The sequence below is a fragment of the Mycteria americana genome, chromosome 5 (assembly GCF_035582795.1).
Source record: "Mycteria americana isolate JAX WOST 10 ecotype Jacksonville Zoo and Gardens chromosome 5, USCA_MyAme_1.0, whole genome shotgun sequence".
NCBI classification, from domain to species: domain Eukaryota; kingdom Metazoa; phylum Chordata; class Aves; order Ciconiiformes; family Ciconiidae; genus Mycteria; species Mycteria americana.
In genome coordinates this window covers 3,574,378-3,587,606 of record NC_134369.1, presented here as the reverse complement: position 1 = coordinate 3,587,606, position 13,229 = coordinate 3,574,378, and the positions used below count along the sequence as shown (strand labels likewise).

General features: G+C 43.3%; 1 protein-coding gene across 6 annotated transcripts in view; it reads left to right on the top strand.

The window, feature by feature from the left end:
• Nucleotides 1-13,229, top strand: part of ANO1 (anoctamin 1) — an 84,402-nt gene that overhangs the window by 14,594 nt on the left and 56,579 nt on the right. The window contains exon 1 of one of the 6 annotated variants that reach the window (XM_075501985.1): nt 8,638-8,770. The exons of the other annotated variants lie outside the window; for them this stretch is intronic. The gene's annotated coding sequence lies outside the window, so the exon portion shown is untranslated. Of the gene's footprint in view, nt 1-8,637; nt 8,771-13,229 lie in introns of those variants that run through there. 6 annotated transcript variants of the gene reach the window in all.

The following is a 13,229-nucleotide window of genomic DNA, read 5'->3' as shown; positions in this document are numbered from 1 at the left end:
GGGAAATCTCTGACAAGTTTTAGGTATGTCACTTGGACATGGGATGTATCTTAGTAGACAGTCTGTCACTTTTATTCCCTAATAACTTTTGACAAGAGACAGATAATACTGCAGAGTTTATTTTAAGGTAGATTGTTTAATTTTGTGTCTGTTCTCTTTCTTTCTTCTTCTTCTTCTTTTTTTTTTTTTTTCTGGATACTTTCCCTTTTTCATACCAAAAAAAATAGTGCCCCGGCTATTTGTTAAGTTTGAGAATTTGGGGTGAGTAGCCGGTTATATTTGGGAAGGAAGCAATGGATGCAGCGAGCAGCTGGGTGCTGTCAGAGTGTCAGGTCCTTGGCTGTGGGAGACGTGCCCCCCGCTCCCATCCCTCCGCCACGCGATGCATCCCCCGGAGCCGGGCGGGAGCTCGGGGGCTACCGGGTCTCTGTCTGCAGGAAAGAGATGATACTCCCGACTGTCCCCAAGGTTCATGTGGAACAATACAGCTTTTTTCCTTTTTTTCTTTTCTTTTTCTTTCTGGATGCGTGTTGTTCTTTGGGCAGGTGAGCGCTTGAGAGTATCGGTGAGTACTCCTGCACAGAGTGGTGCTGGTGGAGGTCAGTCGCAGCCCTCGGGTCCCTGCAAGCCCCAAGCCTTCCCTGGCACAACTGAGCAGACTCCCAAACCGTATGGTGGTTCAACGATGGATCGGATGTCTAAAAATGTTGATTATCTGAACGGTACTTGTGACCAAAAGGAGATTTAAACGTCAGGGTCTCCAAAAAAGAAACGGTTGGTTTGTTAACCAGTGCCTGAGCGTGCTTGACGCAGGCAGCTGGTGCTTTGCTGTCTCTCTGTGTCCAGCTACGCTCTCACAGCACCGAATACATCCCAAGGCTGAGCACCCCGAGAGGCGCTGGGTGCCCTCGGCCCCATTGCTTCCCACGGTCGGAGGGCACTGGGAGGAGCGGTGAGTCAGAGGCAGGGCTAGGCAGCTGTGCAGCAGCAGCAGCTCGCTGCCTTCTGGGGCTGGCTCATTTGGGATGGAGGATTCAGGACCAGAAGAAACAGAAGAGTCCTCTTGGGACCAACGTGGGAGCGTAAGGGCCGTCCAGAGAGGCTGCACCTGGGAGGAAGGGGATTTTTTTTAAAGCTCTTGAAAGTGGGTAAATTTGGGTGACGCTCTGTCCTTTCTAGCTTCCCATCGTACACAGACTGATTTGTTATACATCTGTGGCACGGACGGTAGGTGAGGCGCTGGAATATTTACTCACCAAGTTTGAAGGGCACAGGAATTCGCCGTGGGAAACCGGTGTGTTCCCGTAGGCTGGAGCTCCCCCAAGCCACAGTCTGCCTCCAGGCATGTCCCACAGCCTCCTCCAAGAAGGGGGCAAGAAGTCTTAGCCCAAACAGACAAAGCTTAATTTGCCCTTGAAGAATTTTCTTTCAAGCTCAAAACATCCGAGTTCCAGGTTGGTTGGTTAAGTGTTGTTTGAAAGGCTGTTTTTGTAAAACACATGTCAAAGCCCTTCTTGAATCCAACAAGCTCTTTGCATCGGTTGGTGTCTTATCGCAAGAGTTTGCTAAAGTTTGGGTGAACAAGTGTTTCACTTTCTGTTTTCTGTATTTTAGTGATGTTTTACAGCAGTGGGAGTGTGTAGCATAGGATCAAGGAACCCTTTGTTAAAAAAAGAGGAAAAGATCCATCTTGCCTCACTGAATTTGGACAGTAAAATTATGAACTTGGACCATGAGGGTTATAACTGTAGCATTTCTCAGCCCTCGCATCAATAAAGTGTTTTGCTTTCCGTTATCTGTGGGTTTAGAAGCAGGGATCTTACAGCAATACCAGCTTTAGCTCATCAGGAGATTTTGCTCCCTTCTCCCCGTTCTCTTGCTTAAACACTCGATCAATCATTTATGAGTCTGCTACATGCAGCCTTCACCTTTCCTTGGACTTGGTAGCGTTATTTCTTTCCACACTTACGCAATAATCTTACAGCTTAAAACAATGATCCTGTCATTCCTTACTCAATGCATGTAAAACTTAAACCCGATCAAAAAGTCCAGATAAAAGTAAACAGATGGGTGTGTACATGGATGTCTGAAACCTGCTGCTATACGAAACCTTTCTGAGAGCCCTGAAGAGAAGCTTATCCTTTAAACTTTCTTTATAATGCTTTATGAGGGAATAACTTGCAGACTGTTAGCTTTTATTTGTCGGGGGGGGGGGGGGGGGGGGCAACCATCAAGTAAAAATCTGTCTGGAGTAAGTGAAACCGATAGTCACCAAAGTATGTGTTACAGTTTGGAAAAGTCTGTGAGAGGCTGTCACTGAGAACAGGCCAAAAAGGGAGCCTGAAGGAAAAATTAGAAGGGGGATGGAATGTTATTAAAGCTATAATTATAAACATAGGAGGCACTCTGATATTATTTCTTTTCTTTAAAACTGTCGTGTGAGCAGGAATTGCTGCCTGGGAGTTTGCAGCATGGGATGCAGGAACCCTTTTGTTAGGAAAGAGGGGAAGATGCATACTGTCTCACCAGATTTATGCGCTCAAATAATGAATTGGGACCATGAGAGTTAGGAACTGTAGGATTTCTAAGCCCTGATATTAGTGTTTTCCCACTCGCTGTAACTCAGCTCCACTAGGCAGGTAATTGAGTGAAAGAAATACAGGCTGCCCCTTCACTGGAGAATGTTTGACTCCTGACCGGTTCTGAAATGCAAAAACCCTGGTCTGCTCCCAGCGTCGTGTAGTGTGCGGACATGGTCCATCATCCAGCATGTAGATGCAAATGTTTTGAAAAGGGCTTTAGAAAAGTATTTCCACCTCTGTTTTCCTTGGTACCAGCTGCTATTGCACCCTGCAAATAAAATGAGAGCTGATTCCTTTGCCTCTTAAGGAAAGGGCATGTTAAACCAATGTTCGTGGTGGTATGCGTTCAAATTTCATATGCTACTTGCTCGGGTGGCTTCAGAAACATTGCGTTGGCAGATAGGTACCAAAGCTTCGCTGAGGTCAAGGGGCGGGCTCCAGCAGTACATAAATTGTGTAGGTGCCGGGAAGGACCCACTTTGCAGGTGACCGCCGAGGTCTGCGTCCTGTCACCTGGGGCGAGAGGGTGGCCGTGCCGACGGCTCAGCGCGCAGGCAGGAGCAGCAGCGGCCTTGCAACGCTCACTCCATGTAATTAAACACTTCGGCAGTGCCAGTGGGCAGCAGCTGTTTTGAAAATAACATGATGGAAACATGTAGGGACATTTTGGTGGCAGTAAGCCCACGCATACTTGCAACTGAGAGCGCCCTGTCTCCCCTTTGATGCCCCACTCCATGCCCTCGTTTCAAATGTCCTTAAGGTTGGCTGCATTCACGAGACCCGCCGGTTAATTTGCTTGACTTTGAAAAGCTGTAGTTCACGGAGCGTGTATATAACTTAGGGCCCATGAGTAGTCTCATTCAAAAGATTGGGTCTGCTCACATGTTACGCTCGTCCCTGGAGCTGTTACGCACTCGCTTAGTCTCCCTTCAGCAATGTCATTAAACCCGCTCTTGGCGATGGGCGAGCAAGACGGGCTCTTCTCCATGCTCTGAAGTGTTTAAATTTAATGGCAAATTTGATAAACAGTCCAACAGGCACTGGCACGTATTGTTCATGAAGGGTAATCCTGACAGCGCACGCTGTTTTGTGGTTTGTATATCGGGTGTTTTAAAAATTTATCTTTATTGTTAATTTTTTGTGGAGCTCATGGATGTGTTCCAGTTGGGCTCTCCCTGCCCCCAGCTGGGGCTTTCATAGGAATTTTGAACTTAAGAATACAGGAAATGTAGATGGGAAATGTGGGGGAAAATTATTTTGTGTTGTTAATACCATTTTCAGAATTTTTGTGGTGTACTGAAGATTATTGTAGGGGGTTTTTTTGTGGCACCTGAAGCCGTCAAAGTCACATCAGGATAGTGAGAAATTCCACTTTCCGTGGCTTGGCTGCAGGGAGTGCAAATGAAGTGTATCACATGGACATTATTTGTTGTGTAAATGGAGGGATTGATGGCTGTTGCTGTTGGATTTTTTTTTTTTCCCCTGTGTTGGCTTTTGTGTTCACTTATTTTATTCAGTTGCGGTCTTAGAAAAAGTTAAGATGTCTTTTTATTGTTGTCTCGGGTGACTTTCTGGTGAAGGGTGTTATAGAAAAATATTTTACTGCTATATGGGAGCATAAGAAATAATGGTATGTTTAGAGAAGCTTGAATGACTCCAAATCTCTATCCTTTTGCTTTGTGTTGTTATTCCTCATCTTTGTCACTACTGGAACACTGATGCTTTTGGAAATACCTTTTCAGCATGGTCCTACAAGTTAGTCAGTAATGAACGGGCCCTATCTAGCCTGAGAGATCTTCGCTTAGCATCAGCAAGACAAATGGCCTGCTTAAATATGCCCAGGTTTGTGTTCTCCTTGATCAGGATTGACGTGCTTTGCCCTTAGTGTTGTACTTACTTATTTTCAGTTTCTTTATAAAGAAGGCCTTGTAGTCAAGTGGTCAGAGCAGGAGCTAGCAGCCTGACACGGGTTCTACCCATGACTCAAATTGCACTGAGTCAACATGCACCTTGGCCAATCCAGGCTGCAAACTGAATTATTAAGAATGACTTCAGTAAAATTTTGCATTTGGATTTAGCTTACGTGAAGGAGAAGTGGTTTTAAAGCTGTTTGAACAGGAGAGTTTTAACTGGAGAGAGTTGCTTTGGTTTGATTTTTTTTAATCCATGTTTGTGTTCTGCTCCACCATGTATTTATTTTAAAATCTAGTTGTGCATCAACACATTCTCAATCTGAAATGTAGATCTCAGGCTGAGATGTTTTAAATGTTTGAATTGAATCCAGTTTTAAAGTACCACAGTTATCTAAGAAGTACATCAAAGTTTCCTCCAGTGTTCATTTCTCATTATTATCTGTTCTGGAGCACTGATTGTTTTTCAGTATAATTAGTGTATGTGTTACCATAAGTTCTCTTTCTGATCTTGCATCAGACATGCTCTCGTGTTTACAGAGAAGAATCTCATCCGGTATCTATGAAGTTTTACTATGTCAAAAACAAACTTTTGCCCTGATTCCACAATTTTAGATACCGGATCTGTGTACTATCAGGTCGCTCAAAAGCACTGGTTTGATTTTCTTTGAGTATGGGCACATATGGTTTGCATTGCTATCAAATTCCTCAAAGTACCCACATGAGTTAACGGTAGCTCTGTTCCTCTCTGCCAGCTTTAGGTTGGCTGTGGCAGGACGGTCGATCATAGATCTAAAATAAAGCCTGCTGGTGCCAAATTGCCCCACCAAAAATTTCTTGAAACTTGAACCAATAAAGTGAGTATATTTACCCTTCGGCATTTTGCGTTATGTGACGGTGGAGTTTTGGATCTGGTACTAGCAGCCTTAAATCTTATTTTGTTAAACCGAACTTGTTGTTGCTTATCTTTCTGGAAAAGGATGTGCTCCCATGGCTTGGGATGGGAACCAGACAAATGCAAAATACTCGATCTGGGTAGGAATAATTAGCTGGTTAAATAGCAGTTCCTCAGAAAAGGGTCTAGGAGTCATAAACTAAGCATAAATCCACAGTATCTTATGTTGTAGGGAACATGTTGGCATATGCAATAGATCATTTAGTAATTCTGCTCGGGGCTGGAAAAGCCTGACCGGGAGTACTTTATCCAGTTTCGAACATCTTTTTGCAAGAACAGTGTGTATCATAACAGCCTAAAGCTGAGAGGAGGGCAACAAAAATGAAAAGAAATCCAATAAAATATGTCTTCTAAGAAAGCAGTGGAAGAGAGGCATTTGGCCAGCGGGGTTTGCAAATTTCCGGTAGGGTTTCTAGGTAGAATTGTTGTTTGTGGGGGAATATTCGTTATGCTTGTCCTATTCTGAGGTGCCCTATGTTAACGCTGAAATTTGGTTGTAAGTCGGAGGGAAAAGTCCATCTTACAGGAGGGGAAAGGAAGTAGTGGGAAACCCTCTGTGCACGCATGGCCTCCGTGCCAGCTGCTTTCAGGAACTCCTGGGTCATCATGTCCAAATCTTTGCTATTTCGGGCAACCACATCACAGAATCCCATTCATAAATTTCTCAAGTACCATTATAAAAATAGTTTGATTTTATTTATTTATTTATTTTATTTTTTGCCTCCATTGCTCTGATATGAACCTCGTGCCTTTGATCTGGGGCCTCATCTCTAATGATCGTCCTCGAGTGTTTTAAATGTTAATGTAGTCACATGTGCAGTTTATTTGTTCTTCATTGTCTTTTGGCTTCTTGACCACCCGACGGGGGCGGGGGGGAAGAGGGTAACGAAGGGGTAGTTTTCTAGTTCTTTTACTGTCTTCTAGGAAGACAAGCTTCTCCCTCCATCACTGCCACCACACCCTCCGTCATTTTGCATTTTGCTGTTTAAATTTGAGTTCATGTTTCTGAAATGGGGGGTGATGAGTACTGCAGGCAATATCCCAGAGAAACACTGCGGTTGCTCTTTCATCTTTACTGGAAGTACTTTGCTTGATATACCCTAAATTGTCATTTGCCTTCTTCTGAGCTATGCCTCACGGAGGGATAGTTGTACTGTGATCAACCGACTTATAAGGAAGGAGTCCTGAAGTATCCTCCAATGCTAGACAGAGCTACCATGTGATACCTCTGGAGAAGATTAGGAACAGCCTGTGTTTGAGCCGAAACCACGTTCCACTGTACTGAGAGCCTGATGGGCTTGTAAAGGAATTACAGTCATAGGAAAGATATTTTTGTGGGTGTTCCTTGAAACTGAGAAGTCCCGTTGCTTTTTGGGCACAGGGTGGACAGGCAGTGGGTGTGCAGTTTGAGCATAAAGTGTCAGCTGCAAGTTGGTTTGACACTGTTTGCTGGTATTCTGCTCTGAGAGCACCTCTGCTACCAGTAGTGACTAGAAGTTCTCAACAGAAAGTGTCTCCCAAGAACAAGACGCAGGTGGCTGCGAGAGCAGAGGAGTGTCGCATTAATGGTTTCTTACACCATCACGAGGGGGCTCAGGCAATCCAGCAACCTGAAGTTGTTACCTATAGTAAAACCAATTTCTGCTTGATTTACAAGGAAGAGGAGGTTTACAAGGTTGTCCCTTAACTGATACGTGAGAGGAGCTGATGAGGTTTTCTAGAGATTGAGCAAGAAAAATCTCAGCTAGTTTTTTGGAGGTCAGGGTCATGAGGCAGTCGTATAAAGACTCAGAAGATTCCCAGCTAATCACCCTAACCTCTTAGTAGAGGGAATCGCACCTCCTCATTGTGGACAGCAAGTCCAGTTTCTGAGAGGAGGTGTTTCGTACAGGAGTTTAGGCAAGAGATCGGATTTAGAAAACTGAAGAAATGTGTGGTCAGATGTGGCTTACCACATCGTATGTGGCTGTATTTCACATACTCTGAAAAGTTCGAGAAATTTATTGTCACCAGGAGTTGAGCAGAAACAGCCTTGTCTTTGGTACCTACAAAGTAAGGAGAAGGCAGAACTGTCAGTAAATGGTAAAACCAATAAGTATCCTTCCCCAAACCAGAAGAAAGAGACTCCAGCTCAAGGGCAGAATGGACCTCGTGCCAGTGGTGGGGATATTGACGCATTTTAGGATTGCAGAAACTTGGCATCCCAGCTTAAACTGCCAGTCGTTGCACCCATGAGGACTGCCACCCATGAGGATGCAACCAGTCTACCTCGTTTGGTTCCTGACGATGAAGCAACAGGGCTCTGTTCAGAAGGCCAGAGTTTTAAAAGGTCATCGCTGGGTGGAAATTTTTATCTGCTGAACCGAATCAATATTTTGCAATTTGTAAATCTTACAGCTGTGTGCTGTGCCCCAGTGATGTTGGTGGATTAATGAAAGATAAATGGCTGTCTGCACAAGAAGGTCCCTTTTCTCCCCCCTCTTTTTTTCCTAAGGCATAGGTTTCCTAAGGCACAGCAGCAGCACAACCAGTCACTTTGGTTGTACCGCTGCTAAGCGTTTCCATATTTAAACAGTACTCCAGATTGCTTATTGAAGTGGGTAAGCGATATGCCATCCAAACCTCTGGGAATCACACCATAAACTTCCCAAATAAATAGGCTTAAGGAGAGAAACCAAACAGGACACACGTGCTAAAAAGCCTCAAGATTAGCAAGATGTGTCCCTTTCTGCCAAACCAGCAAGTAATTGTTTTAATATGAAAACCAGCATTTCAGATAGAGATTTTTCTACAATTGGCTGATTTTGGTGCTTGGCTTCTTAAATCTTGTTTAAAAGGTCACAGGCCGAGTCCCTTCTAAGAGCCTGACGGCTGATTAGCAAGCGGAAAGATTAGCAGAGAAAGCACTTGATATTTTCTTGTCCAGGGAGATCCCAATAGGGCGCTGCAGGAATTGTTACGCAGGCTGGAGTAGGTGCGATGAGGCTTTTTTTTTTTTTTTTCCACTGGAACATCATGTTCAGGGGTGACCGCATTGGTCTGTAGATATTTTCTCCTGTGAGAACTGGCACTCCAGAAGCTTTGGGCTGGGTCAAGTCATACCTAGGTTTATAATTTTCAGTACCATTAGAGCATCCAGCCTTCCACAAAATGCAATTTTGTGATGTACTATTGCAGGACTTTAATCAAGAAGACTTTGTGTGTTCTCTGAAGTTTCCTTGAAGCATCTTGTTGGACTGCTTTGCCCGGAGCTGCTGTGGTGGCATTCACTGTCCTTCTTGCCTTCAGTCACGAGGGCTTCACAGGCAAGAACCAGCCCGCAGGTAGGGAAAGAATAAGGAATATAAACTGTTGATCAGTGTTATAAGTAGTTCCTGAAGGAATATAGTTAGAGATGAAAGTTATCAGGAAAGAAGTCTTAGTTTCATGTAAACAAAAATCATGCTCATGTTAAAATTAGGTAAAGAAAATAGATTCAGAAACATTACATGTGTTGTAACATTGAAATATTTCTTCGGGTAAGTACGTGTAGTCATTGATAGAGGTGCAGTCACTACCCACTGTTTGGGGACACTAATATCCTTTATGTATGTATTGGTGGTGTACAAAACGCCTATACTCCCCCCTGCTCTCTTCACCACTGCTGGAGGAGCTGCTTGGATGGAAGCTGTTCCTCAGGGAGAAGGTCTGGCATAGCTTTCCCTAACCAAGTCCCCCACCCATTTGCACACCCCCACACCCCCCCCGATATATGGTCTCTTACAGGCTATAAAGCCAGGGAAATCGATTGCACGCACATTTTATCCCAAGCATATCTGCTGCTGCTCCTCTATGGTTCCCATATTGTCAAGCCTCTATGGCTCCCATATTGTCAAGAAACAAATTTACATCGCTTGGAAGGTTGTCTTGTTTTTCTTGAGGTTTTTATCATGCAGAGGAGGCGAACAGGGCCACGTGGGTGCTCGGGGGCTGGCTGCGGGCGATGCCCTGGTGCCATTGAGCCAGGCGAGGTGCCAGCCCCTCTGTACGTCTTTACCAAGCTGCTAGTGGAAGGGTGCCTTGATCTTGTGTTGGGCTGGAGAGTGAGAGTGTGAAAATAAAAATTTACGCCCCTAGGAATTTTTTTCAACCACTGCAACTAGTTCAAATATTTTAAATATCGTATGTCTCTCAAATTAATGCATTGTGCAATAGCTGATCCGGCGTTATGACACCCCTCCCACCGTAACCACTGTTGCTCTATCACATCACTTCACAGAATATCTCCAATACATAGCCAGTCATAATAAAAAATAGCAACAGCTATGGGTTTCAGACATCCAAAAGGTTAGTAAACCGTTCAAGGACATTACTACCGAGCTATCTCCATTAGTTTTGAAATCAGAATTGTGCCACCTTCATTTATATTTACCTAGTTGCCCTCTATTCCTTTAAATATCAGTATTGACACCATTCTGTGGCCAGGGAGAACTTTTCTTTCTCTTAATCAGCAATAAATTTATTGCAGGTTTAAAAGCAATTGCTTCAGGGTAATTTCTGAAGAGCTTGGATATTTAAAAAAAAAAAAAAAGACTATTCATGAGACTAGAAACTTAGCTGGCAAAAATGCATCATGTGTTTTGTAAACTCGTTGAACTAACCAACCAACATAGAGTATGTGTTATTAAAAAGTGATAAAAGTTTGCAAATAGCAGTTTACAATATATTTTGAAAAAGTTTATGGAATAACAGATATACTAAAGGATGGTATCCAAAGAAATTGGACATTCTAAAATTGGGTTCTAAATATTTTGGTAAAACAAGATTTTTTTTCATGCAGACTATTGTTTTTCTAAATGTTTGAATGCTTGAAGATAAGCAATATATTAAAGTTTAATTCCATTTTATTCCATTGTTTAGGTTTTTTTTCACTGAACTGATAAACATTTACCAGATAAATGAACAGAACATTTTCCTTTTTCAAAAAAAAAAGAAGACAGCACGTGAAATATTCTGCTAACCAAAACAGAAAAACACAATAAAACCTTGTCTTAAGCTTATAAACTTAGTCACACTTTAGAGAAAAATAAATTCCTCTCCTAAATTCTAGGATGAAACCTTGGCCCTCTATAAATAACAAGGTTACAACATCTTCAATGCCTTTTTCAGGAAATATGAAAACAAATAATGTTTTCTCTCATTCTCTCTATCTGCACTGATGTCAAATGCTTGCTCTTGGCAGGAGTCACCATTTCCTTCTTACCCAGAGTATCTCCACGCAGACCATCACCGAACACGTGGGTGTGATGCATTTTGGTCTGCTTCGTGGTTGTATTTTGCTAAAGTCTCAGAGCTGTAGAAATAATGAAAAAAAAACCTAAAATATTTTTTGGTGGAGCCTTACATTGTATGGTCCAGGAGCGACTGATACCATTCACTTGCTGGACCATAATGGAACAGCTGCAATTTGGGAATTAACAGACTATTTGGCTACAAAAGAGTCATACTGTTTGAAATTATATAATTTCTAGGTTTTGGTTGGGTGGGTCATAGGTTTATGGTGCTCAGAGTTGTTTCCTCAGGGGAGGAGGATTTATGCCTAATACTAAAAAGAGAGTATTGAGAGTATGGCATATGAAGCCTAATGTCCATCTGGTGATGCTTGTAGTTGTCAGTCACTTTCTTTGGATGATTTCTCAAAGAATAATGAACAAGACAGAAAGGACTCTCCCTTTTGCTATCTATCTCACACTTTTTGAGATAAAATACTGGACTATAGTTGCCCGTTAATGTGCTAATGAAACCAGAAATAATAGTGTCATACACGATCATCTTAATGATTAGAAAAATGGTCCTTTTTTTTTTTTTTTGGAGGCAATCTCTTCAATTTTGCCAAGATATCCTTGTTTATACACAGGTTGAACACAATGATCTTTCAAAATATGTCTGTCTCAGGTTCTCATCATATGAACTCATTGGGTTGGGGAGTTTTTTTGGGGAGAGTGTTAAATGCCTACATGCTGGCTGTGGACACCACTGCCTTCATGCAGAAATATGCTTCTTCAAGGGCCATACCTTTGGTATGGATTCTGAGCTCCTTTTGGAAGAGTACTGCTGCAGAACAAACAAGAGCAAGTTAGGAATGAAACCTGGAAGTCTGGACGGAGATTTTGGTCCAGTTGCCTTTGACCGCCTGCAGCGCCCACGGAGCCCTCCATGCTCTGCTTCCTTCCATTTTACAGTCGACAGCAATTTCATGGCAATTTCCTCTCCTTTGGTCTTCGGTAGTAAATGTGGATTGACTGGTGGGCCTTTGGATAATCCAGGCTTTTTAGTAAGTCTGTCCGCTGGTACAGTCTTGATAGTAAAGATTGTCAAAAGCTTGTTAGGAAGAGACTTGGGCTCAGCGCTGCTGTCATTATCAGCTTCCCTGCTGAGGGCCAAACTACAAAGAATGTCTATCTCTGCTCAAACATTTCAAGTGTGCCTTTCATCTGGGGTCTCGAAATGCCTTTACCAAGGCGCTGGCCCCGTCCTTCCTCTTGCCGGCACTGAAGGGAAGCTGGCTTTGCTGACGGATTAGTTTTCTGCTCCAAGAATTTTGCCACCCAAGATGGGACCACCCGGAATCCTAAGCAGGAATATCTTATTTTCCTATAGCATGTGTTTCTGCATCCTCTAGCACAGGGCAAGCTAGCTGGCCGGCACGTGGCACCTTCCTGGAGCATCAGCCTCTTTGTGGCAGTCCGATCTCAGCTCGCTCTTAAAAACAAGGAGGAGACTATGCCTGGTGGCATAGTCACTTCTTAGGTCTTCTGCCTCTGGTATCCCTCAACTTAGTTCATTAAGACTGGGGAACGCAGGGAATGGCGTTCTCATAGATCAACAAGAGTTAATAGAGCTTTTCGCCCTCATCGATTTGCATTCGCTTGCTCAGGGAGAGGGAGAGATTGTTTCAATTGCCAGTGAAACTTAGCAGTTTATCGTCATATCCCAGTGTTGCTCCACATCCAAGTTAAAACTGCAGGAGCATGAAGGAAACTTGTTAGAACCAAGCTTTTCCTCAGTGCAGGATTTTGGTTTTATTTCCTCAAATAGCACAGTGCTAGAGGCTGCACTGGGACCTTGGATGAATATCACCTACCACCACCTCGCTGTGAAATCAGCTCCATCTGCTTTGGCACACCCAAAGAACAGATATAAAGTGGAGCTCTGCAATACAAACCCGACCCCACCCAGAGCGACTGGCTCTTTCAGCGCAAACGTAGAAGAGCTGTGGTTACGGAACGTGGTGACTGTAGTCAAAAACATCTTTATCAGGTTAGCGAAACCTTCCAAGACATCCATGCCTCAGTCTATGCAGTCTGGATGCCCTCGTGACTTTGATGCGTGGAAATTTAAACATGAGTGCAAATGTTTCAAGATTAGGACTTTAGATGGGAAACCTCTTGGGTCAAGAGCAGCTTTGCCAGTAAGTATATGCTACGACCTCAGCCCCAGGTTGCAGTCTACGGCTGATGTTTTAACAGTAAAACTGATGATCTTTGGATCCTCATTTTCGCATGATCGGTGTAAGGAGCTATAGCCTGGTATTACAGGAAAATGTATTTACTATTTTAAATGTATTTAGATATCTTTAAAAGCTGCTGTGAAAGTTTAGGTATACGTTGTTCCAATGCATACCCATACTATCCCCATAATCTCTTTTTTAGTATTTCTTTCCTTTCATCTTACTGCTCCCATTGGTAACAACTGCCTTCCCTTGGAACATACAAACAAAAATAATTAGCATCATAACCCTTC